The 10,683-nt window shown below is 47.5% G+C and overlaps 1 long non-coding RNA gene across 1 annotated transcript; it reads left to right on the top strand.

Annotated features, from left to right (window-relative positions):
- Positions 1 to 13: 13 nt before the first annotated feature.
- On the top strand, positions 14 to 5,810 carry LOC138683833 (uncharacterized). Its single transcript, XR_011323285.1, has 2 exons — positions 14 to 252; positions 680 to 5,810. It is a non-coding gene; the product is annotated as an uncharacterized lncRNA (long non-coding RNA).
- The last annotated feature ends 4,873 nt before the right edge of the window (positions 5,811 to 10,683 follow it).

The following is a 10,683-nucleotide window of genomic DNA, read 5'->3' as shown; positions in this document are numbered from 1 at the left end:
TTCCGCTGCCCAGGCGGCGGCCTCCGGTGCCCAGGCGGCGGCCTCCGCCCCTAGCGGGCTGCCGGCCGCGGGGCCTGCCGGTCGGTCTCCGGCGGGGGTCGGCGGATGGGGCCTGTCCCCTCTGGGTCCGCCTGCCTCGGGTGTCCGATGCGGAAAGAAAACCGGTGATTTTGTTCCGGCGAGCCCTGGCCCCGTGTGCCCGTCCCACCCCGCCCCCCCCGCTCCCGCCCGCTCTCGGGAGCCGCGGTGTCGGTACGTGGCGCTGTGACCCGCAGCGTGGCGCCGGGGGGGGGTGGGGGGAGCCGAGGGGGCACGGGCGAACGGCCCGCGGGTGAAACGGAGCCTTAAAATGATAACACACGCCGCATGTGTGCTACAGAGGGATGTGCCGCGCGTTTCCTGTGACTTGCTCTCCCAGCCCTTACTCGAGTTTTCTCCTTTACTGTTGCTGTGCTGTGAAGGAAGCATGTTTGTCCTTAAAACTCGCCCATGACGTACGCAGCCTGCCTTACGGTAATTTGTACGCGGTGCTGTCGGGTAAGGCTGTGCCAGGGCTCTGCGGGTTTCGGTGTTCCCGGTGCCCTGGAAGCCGGGCTGTATCGCGCCGGCTGATACCAGATGTGTGCTGCAGCCGTCCTCGCTAATAAAATGGTATAGACCAGTAACTCATTTTTTGCAGGACACTGTGCTGGCAGTTCCAGTCGGGTGGAACCGGTAGCAGGAGTTGGCTGCAGTGTGTTACATCACCCCTTTCCGTCTGAAGAAGCTGCTCGACGGGTAAAGCATTGCAGCCTCTTTCCATTGGAAGGGGAGGTGAATTGTGGAATTGTAATTTTTTTTCTTTTTTTTTTTTAATGCAAGCCTGTCGATTTTGTATTGTATTACTATGTGCAAAGCCTTTTTGTCCTGACCACTCTCAGGATCAAGCAGCAGGAGAGGATTTCCCTGCTGATGGCTCCAAGCATCCAGGTACTTCCACCAAAACTACATTCAGTCTTTTGCTTTCCCTCAGGACCATTGCTGCCCGTCATTGACCGTGTATCTTTTCTTTTTTCTTTGCACTACAAAAGCATAGTGTGGTCCTAGTTTCCTAGATGATTTTCTAATTACACAGATTGTTGGGATCAGATTCTTTGTTTAAGACCAGCAGCCCGGTGATTCGGTGAATGAGCCAGAAACTTTGGAGCGTGCCTTGTGAGTTGCCTGAGAGCTTTCATTGCTTTGAATAACCAACACTTGGTGCTCCCGCCTGTGGCAGTGTTTACAGTCAGCCTCCCTCTGTTCGTGCCCCCACTTCTTGGAGACAGCATCAACATCACCATGCTTCTACCCAACCCTAATCTTGCTTGTGAAGCCATTATATGGCTGGTTCTTCATGCATGCGGTAGGTTGCTCAAGATTTTCTGGTAAAGGTCACGAAGCTGGGAAATCTTCCACAGTGGTGAGTTTTAGTATTTATCAGTGAAGTGCCTGACACCCAACTGGTTTCACCACACCTCCAGTGTACCAGTAAGGTCTCTGCACAGGGATTGCTTCGCTCAGAGGTAAAGTGGAGCAACATCCTGGATGACATGCAAAGTGTGTAACCGTTCATGGAGATACTACAGAAGAGCATGGGGGACTAAAATGTCCAGCTGAAACTAATGGGAACATTGAGGCAGAAGTTTGGAAATGCCCATATCGTGAGCTAGCAGCTTTCTTCTAGCCATGTATCAAACTCCCTGGTTTAGGGACATCCCAACACATGATTTTGGTCCTTAGTTCAGCACTGAGGCAGGACAAAGAAATCAGAAATCAACTGATCTGAAGGGAGGTGGAGTGGGGGAGGAATGGCACAGGGAAGGGGATATGGATCAAGTGTCTCAGAGAGGAGAGACTGGACAGGTGAGAAGAAAGGGGACTGTAAATACCGGCCTTGCCTATTTCAAGTCCCCTTCTGCTAGCATCATGTGTTGAATGAGTCTCAGCAATGGCCAGCTGCATGTTGGTATTTCTTTGAAGTAATGAGCTTGGGTAGACTTTTAACTGGGAAGAGATGGAGGTGTTGGAGCACAGAGAAGTATGGCTGCTGGCAAATGAAAATTTCAGAATGTCGTGGTTTAACCCCAGCCAGCGACTAAGCACCATGCAGCCATCCACCCCCCCCTCCCCGCCCCAGTGGGATGGGGGAGAAAATCAGGAAAAGAAATAAAGCTCATGGGTTGAGATAAGAATGGTTTAATAGAACAGAAAAGAAGAAACTAATAATGATAGTGATAACACTAATAAAATGACAACAGTAATAATAGAAGGATTGGAATGTACAAATGATGTGCAGTGCAATCGCTCACCGCCTGCTGATTGACACCCAGTTAGTCCCCGAGTGCCGATTCCCCCCATCCCCCCAGTTCATACACTAGATGGGACGTCCCATGGTATGGAATACCCTGTTGGCCAGTTTGGGTCAGCCGCCCTGGCTGTGTCCTGTGCCAACTTCTTGTGCCCCTCCAGCTTTCTTGCTGGCTGGGCATGAGAAGCTGAAAAATCCTTGACTTCAGACTGAACACTACTTAGCAACAACTGGAAACATCAGTGTTATCGACATTCTTCGCATACTGAACTCAAAACATAGCACCTTACCAGCTACTAGGAAGACAATTAACTCTGTCCCAGCTGAAACCAGGACACAGAATTTTATTGGTCAGAAATCAAAGATTATTTTTTTTTATTTAGAGATTTGCAAATTGTTCCCAGTGCAAGTGGGGACCTCTGCATGGCAAGCACAAACCTATTAAAAGAAATGCTGGTTCTGCTATTTCAGCTGCCTTGTGAAGACCCCTTAAAAGCTTAATCCACCGGTCCTGCCTCCTGTCCAAAAGCCCTCAGTTCACAGCCTGAAGTTCCCTGAAGCCCATGGATCAACCAGAAGATGTCGATAACATTTGGAGGCAGGAAAAAAAAAAGATGTTTAGTTACATGCCATGTGCGCTGCGTCCGGGAGATGGAGATGTTGGCAAACAGCACAAGGGAGAGGAGAGCAAACCAGCGGCAGGGGTGGGTGGGTGAGTGGCCCAGGAACCGAGGAGGGAGACCCAGTGCTGGGGGAGCGGGCAGAGGGTGAGAACCAACCTGCTGGGTCAGACTCGTGCAGCGGGGGGGAGAGAAGAAGGCTAGAGAGACACAGGGGAGAGCTTTCTGGGACCCAAACTGGGAGAAACACAAAAAATAGACCTGTGAATTAAATGACAGTATTGTGAAGACCGGGGGATGCAGGCATGGATCCTCAGCACTTTTTAAGGGTGGGACTATGCGGCGTGCTGGGGCAGGCTGCCGCCCAGCAGTGGCTCGCCTGTGACTCCTGGGTGGTGACAGCATGCACAAGCCTTGTGTTGTCCCAGACGCTGGCCTGCCAGTTTACTCAGCTGGCCATCACCCAGTGCCTCCTCAACACGGGCCTCAAGCACCCGTGCCTGGTGGCATCCTCTTGGCTGCTGGTGGTGCTGGGTGTCCTGGGCTGGAGTGGTGCCAGGGCACCCCTGCCCAGGCTGTGCACCCTGGCAGGACCCCTGGCTCAAAGGAGCCCGCCAGGAGGACATGTATCCTGCTACACCGGCTGTCCTGCCTCACCTGTACCTACAGAAGCATACCTAGGAGATGAGCTTACGTGCAAGTGGCTCTGCCTGTGATCTTGACATACTGGAAATCCACCCCTGGCTTCTCAGCCTTGTGCGGTGGTATTTGGTTTGGCCAAGAGGTGTCTTGGTGTCAGCATGTGAACTCTTACGTGTGAAAATATATAACGTCTCCACTAGTTGTGAAAATATGCATTACTAGACCCTGCCAGGGTCATTGTGAGGGCTGTTAAAAGTAGACGGCCATATATTCAAGTGGAGCACACATAGATAGCTGCTGCCCTGGTATAAAGACAGGAGACAGGTAAGTAAAACAATTGTACAAGAAAAAACACCTGGTGAAACTGGTTAGGATTGTTCAAGGGAATGGTGAAAATAAATTACTATTGACTAGAGCAAAGTTGGAGTCTACAGGGACAGGAGAAGGAGAGAGAAACTAAAGTCTTAGGAAGAATGGACCCAAACCCAGAGACTTCATGACTGAAAAGAGAAGTCATATGCAGGAAGATATGGGTTTCTTGGATAGGATTTGAAAGGGCTCTTATTTAAACCCTGCGAAACATGCAGAAATAGTGAGAAAATCAAGACATAAAATCATGTATGAACACCTATTGTTTCTTTTAGTTCTAAATGTGTATTAAGCTTGGGGGTTTGTTTTTTTTGTTTGTTTTTGGTTTTTTTGTTGTTGTTGGTTTTTTTTTTTTTTTTGAGAAGCCTTGTGAAGCCTGTATTGCATGCTCCTGAAGACTTGAGTTGTGAAATCAGAGTATCTAAAAGGTTGGAGCTCTGGGGAAAAAGTGTAGTTGGAGTGTTAGCAGTGGTCCTAGGGTATCTGCATTACTCCTCAATGCAAATGTGACATGGTAAGAAGGAGAACACATGCCTAAGAAATGTCCCTGTGAAACAATAAACCTGATGGTTGCTGCAACCTAGTGAGACCAAGGGAAACTCAGAAGAGAAAGGCTGAGAGAAATGTGGGAGGATAATTTTTTTCATTTTTTCCACTAAATGAGATCTTGGGACAATTGATGCAAAAAAATGACCTGTGCCACTTTCTAAGTGATGTACTTCTTTTTGCTGTTTCAAGATTACACTTAACTATGGTAGATTTAAAAAAAAATAAATCCTGTCCCCCTGAAAGCAGAAGTACTTAAATTTGTGCTCAATGAAGAGCTGCAGAGTCATTTAAAATTTGGGCTTTTGGTCTGCCAAGAAAGATCAAGATCTTCCGGGTGGAAGGAAACGTGCACGGGTACCACGGAACACAGGAGTGGCTATCTGGAGCTGGCTCTGGACTCGGGTCTGTGGGGACAGTGGCAAATGTCCTGGTGGGGGAGCTCTCGCAGAGCTGTGCTGCTGATGGACTTTTATTCCAAGTTGTGCTTTCATTAAGAGTTTTGTTTAGAAAATATCCTAATAGCTTTGTATTTATTGAGTAATAGTGACACAGATATCTGTTCCAGGAAAAGCTCACTGGGATTAACTGAATAACTGGAATGGCAGAAAATTTCTTTTCTGATTCGGCATGAAGGGACAGTGACTTTGCTGAGACTTGGCCTGTGTATTTCATCCTTCTGGTTTCTAATGCAAGCCACGCTCTTTCATTTTTCAGCTAGCAAAGAATAACTGAGCAGAGACTGGCATTACCGGGAAGTGTGCAGGCATCAGTGGTCCATGGATTTCAGTTCAGTTGTGATACTAAACTGACCCACAGCAATTTGCAGAGAATTTCAGGATCGGTGGCTGAGGAAGCGAGGAAAGGAAGGCAGCTGTCTCTGAAATAAAGTGACTTGGATTGCTGTGAATCTCTGTCTCTTCTTGCATTGCTGTTGTATATCTGTGTATATCACTATGTAAACTAGTGAAATTACAGTGATCGAAGAGAAAGCAAAAAAACCCCTCCAAACCACCCTCAAACTTCTGTTGTAGTAATTCAGAGAAAATAAATGACATAGCAAGAAATCCTTATTGTGACTTAAAAATGATGTTTTCCTGTTACAAAACTCCAATATTAACTATGTAGTAGGCATGAGAAGGGAAAAAAGACCTGATAGAAAATCAGAAAAGTGCCTGAAAATCAGGGTCACTTTAGAGGCCTTCGTGATTTCCTGTAATGTGACATAAACGATCTATTGTGTTTTTGCTGGCAAATTTGTAGCTGAGGTCAATGTAGCAGAAAATAAACGTTGAGAAAACATACACAGGGCTGCTGTGTTGGAATGAGAGTTGTGTACCTTATCAAACCGGTCACAGAGGATGGTGCCCGTTCAGATTTACATAAAACAAATGCTAATGCATCTGTTAGACTGTATTCTAACATATGTGTTGCTTTTTGCCAGTTTTAATTTTGTGTTATCAGAAAGCTTTTGTTTAGATATAAGCAGCTTTTGTTACACGGGCTTGTTAACACAGGTCTCTGGCAATGGTTTTCCCCCCACTCCCCACTGCAAGCTGGTGACACTGAGCAGCAGTGCTCGCTGTGGCCCCAACGCCGTCTTGCTGGCACAGTTCTGGTTCTGCTGTGCGGGGCACAGATGGGGCTGGTGGTGGGGATCTGGCCAGCTCCATGCCCTCTGCTCTGGAGGGCAGTCAGCCTCCTCCACCCAGCTCTGTGCTCAGGTGTGTGGCCCTGCTGAGAGTTAGTCTGCAGTCTGACCTGGGTTTTCCCTGAGAAAAGCAAGAAACCCCAGAGGTCAGTCCTCCCTTCCATGTCCCCCCTTCAGGGTTTGGCCCTTTGATGGCAGTGATGCATGCAGAGAGCTGAGCATCTCCCAAGGCCATGTGTGTGGTTTGCTAAAAAGTTTAGTGGAGGGAACACGTACAGCAAGGGCCAGCGAAGTGATGTGGTTTTGTAGGGAGCGGAGTTGGGGACTGAACCTCAGTCCTAGGCCAGTGGTTTAACCACAAGGTCAATTCCTCATTCATTACGACTTATTTAATAATAAAGCTGAAATAAATACTTGAAATTGTCTTAGGGAATTTTTTGCAACTTTTCAGTCAGAATTAATTAGGTGCTATGAGTAGAGCACCTGAACCATTAGAAATGATTCACTGCTTTCCTTCCTAAGGATGTAAATTAACACATGTTCTGTTTTGCTGACAGAGTGAATTCTGCTTTAGGAAACTCGTGAAGCATGGCTAGTGTAAGTAGAGACAAATGCATGATGCTAACTGTCTGAAAACAGCAGCTTCAGTTTGCTCTTATTTTGTATTGTCTTCCCTCCCCTGTGACAGTCCTGAGTAACAAGGAACACATGCTGCTGAGAAGCTGAACCACACAAACCTCTTTCAACAGCATTTTGCCTCAAATTTCCCCCTTCCCCAGCATGACTGAAGGCAGCAATCACAGAGTTGCAATCTCATGAACATTAGCAATAAAAACATTGTCCTCTTCAACCTCCTGGATGATACTGAGATAAAAACATTAATGGTCGGTCTACACCACCCCACCTACATTTTCCAGCGCTAGTAGAAAATTGAAGAGAGCTGGTGATGCAGGCAGGGGAGATGGTGGAGACATGGTGAATTCAAGGCGATAGAAGGTCTAAGCCCTGTGACCTGCTTCACTGCCCTCCTGCCTACCCCCAAACACTGCCCAGGGGCTTAAAAAAAAGCCCCTGGGCATGTGTTAAAAAGAAGTGTAATAAAATGTGCTTTAAAACCCCTATATTTGGGCTATGTCCTTGTAGACTGTGCCTCACTGTGTCTGGCTTTGTGCCTGTGTAAGCTGTGTATGGCCCATGAGTAAGTGCTTGGACCTCAGGCTCCTGGCTGTGGAGGACAACAGATGTATGGGCTTGAAATGATGTGGATGGTGGGCAAGCCCAGCCTTGGGAACAAGCCTGGCCCCACGCATAACTCATAGTGCAGGCTTATTCAGAAACCTCTCTGTGCTGACAGAGATAAATGGAAGCTGTAGGAAAGTGATAGAAAGCAGAGTTCAGACTACTCTCTGTGGGTGATATTCCTCTTCATGTTTTATTTCCAGTTATTTTAAAATTAAGCCATAAATTGAAGGCAGAATTCACATTACACATTCATCTCCTCTTTTGCAGGCCCCTGGGGGACAGCTGGTCTACTTTATTAAGATGCAGAGTGGAGGGTTTCTGACCATTGTTGAGCTCTTTTGTGTATGTGTATGTACTGCTTGCACAGGCAGGTGTTTTCTTTTATGTTGTCCTGGGATATATCACACTTTTTTCCCATACTGTTACTTGTTAACATCTATACTGGTATTGCTCAGGTCTTGTTTTGACAAGATGTATAATAGGGCCTGGTCCCTGGAGAACCAGGACTTATGCTGAGGATACATTTTTGCCCATATTGGAACATAGAGTTGAAGAAAAGACTTTTTTGGATTTAAAAAACATCGTTATGAAAGCAGGTAAGGTGAGGAGACAAGGGAAGAGAAATAAAAAAAGGCACTGTGAACAAAGGAACAATTTTATTGCCAAAATCATAGCTATTAATAATATGTAGGTTGTCTAGAATGACTTTCTAACCACTGAATCATTAATTAAGCCTGAATGAAACTTTTCCTGCTATTGAGGCATTTAGGATGGTCTTAATCTATGTGGATTCTCTATTGTCTGGTAGCTGGGTCAAACTCATACTGAAGACTTTTCGCTAGTGGGACGCCAGTCTAGGTCTCTCTCTTCCACCTGGCTGCATATTTTCACAAAACCCTGGGAACTGAATGTCTCTAGGACATCTACTGCTCTGTCAGTAGCTAAGGCTGGCCAACAAGTAAAAATATCTTAGGAGGGGATGAATGCAAAGCCAATGAAATTACCTGTAGGCAATGCTTAGGAAAGCAGGCTGGTAGAAATCACACATGCAGCAGCAGTGAACCTAGCTAGGAAATTAAGCAGTGAGCACGCCTGGGCACTGGATTGAAGTTGTGAAATAATTTGACTGGCTTCTGGGACATGTGGCTGTGGACAGTGGGTATCCTCAGGTCGTCTTGGGGTATGGGTTTGGTTCTTGCCCCAAGGGAACTCATCAGCGTGACTGCTAACAGCTAATTTACCCTGTGAGATCTCATGGGTTGGAGGCAGGGTGCAATGGAGGGTGGCTGGCTGGTTTAAGGAGGGAGGTGTGTGGAGTTGCTGGGGGCCAAATGAGGTAGCTTGTCCTGGTGTGGAAGGAAGGGAACCTGAGTGCAGAAGCAATGGAAATGGAAACCAAAGGAAGGGGGAATCACAAGGAAAGCAGCAGTTGAATTAAGATCAAGGTGCTCTGATGAACCACTTCTTCCTTCTTTTTCTTTCATAATCTGGTCCTGCCTACAGCTCTGAGCTCATGTTTTTGTACTCCCCAGCTTGCTCCGTCTGCTCCCACTTGCTGTTTGGCAAGGCTGAGCATTTTCACGGCTGGGCTAGAGAGTACCTGGCTCTTTGGCACAGCTGGTGGCCAGGATCAAGGCTTGCATTGCTTTCTGGCTTGGCAGGCCATGCTTCCTCTCACTGCAAATCCTTTTGGCTTTTGCCACCCAGGCTTGTTCTTTCCTGACTGAATGTAGCCTCCCTCCACCAAGCTAATGGTGCAGCATTACCCTCCCAGCAGCGAGAATTAGCCCTGGTAAGCAGCACTGCTTCCCTCTCAAATGGATCAAGAGGACCCTGTGGTGCAGAGGCTACAAACATGTCCTTTCTTACCTAACAAGTGAAAACCCTTTTCTAACCTTGCCTTCTGTGGGGGGTCTAAAGCACTGCAACTGCATTTCACACAACCCTCTAAGCTTCTTTGTTTGTTTCAGGCAGTAGAAAACAGCAAGAGAGGACTTGGTCAGCAAGACAATTCCCCAGATAATTGTGGAAACATGTTTAATCTTATGTTGCTGTGAACCCGTTGTTTGTTTCTTGATGCCAGTAGTCAGAACATTTATCATAACTGCTCTGAATTATCTCAGCATGCCATGATGTCAGGCGGGGCGAGAGTCTCCCTTTGAAGTCGCCTTTCTTTCAGTAGGTGGATTTAGCAAGGAAAAGGAGAAAGGATTTAGTCAAGGTTATTGGAACAGCCTGACATCACTGAGCTCACTTGGAGCGGATGCTCCTGCATGAACAGTTGCTTTGTGTGCACTCAGAGAGCAGCAGCTGATGGGTAGTCCTGTAGGATCATGGATGATGAAGGGCAAGGTCTGACACTGGCATCCACAAGTGTGGGTCCACTGAAACCAATGGAGTAGCATATTGTGCCAGGTCTGGATTTGATAGTGAGTGTAAAGACAGATGGGATGTGGAAGAAGGACATTACCACAATTCAGGAAAAAGCACTGGGCTAAGCAGTTAGTCCATACTGGAGATGATCAATCTGCTGTCTGTCTCCTGATAAACAATTATTGGAATTATGAGCTGAAGGAGGTGTCATGTCTCAGTCCTTCTAGTGTAGCCTATTACCAAGACTCATTTTTCTCATGTCCAGAGCAGCTGGAAGAACTTGAAATGTGCCATGACATGGAGAGCTTGAGTCTTACAGCCATTAAAACACAGCCACGGGGCAGGCTAGAGGGGTGGTGCTAGCTCTGCCTGTGCTCAGAGCTTGTCGGACACCAAGCAGCTCAGCCTCAGCATGCTGTAGTGAGAGGCTCAGCCAGAGCGAGTGCGTGCTGCATGTATGTAGAAGGATTATTACTCAGCTCAGCATCAGGCTAATGTGGCCACACACTTCCCTAGATGGCATGGCCCACGTTATGCCAGGGAGGCAAAGCAGGCCTGTTCCTTCCTTTGATATACTCCGTAGACAGGTCTCGTGTCTGGGATGATGCTGGTGTAAAACTGGCTTCAATCTGGCAGCTGCTGCAGATTCCCCTATGCAGGTGGGGATGTCAGAGGAGCAATGCACCTTAACCAAGGAGATGTGTTGACCCTATAGCCTCTGGAGATGCAGCCACTGGAGAAACCTGAAGCTGCAGAGGGGATGGAGCAAGGGGGGTGGCAGGGCTCAGAGCAACACGGACATCTGAGCTACCAGGAAAGAAAGATTTCAGCTCTGATGGCAGCCACATTGCATGAGAGGACCTGAGGAAAAGCTGGGGGACTTAATTGGGACAAATAGCGTGTCTTACAGC

This window comes from Haliaeetus albicilla, chromosome Z (assembly GCF_947461875.1).
Source record: "Haliaeetus albicilla chromosome Z, bHalAlb1.1, whole genome shotgun sequence".
Classification (NCBI taxonomy): domain Eukaryota; kingdom Metazoa; phylum Chordata; class Aves; order Accipitriformes; family Accipitridae; genus Haliaeetus; species Haliaeetus albicilla.
This window is presented reverse-complemented; position numbering and strand designations above follow the sequence as displayed.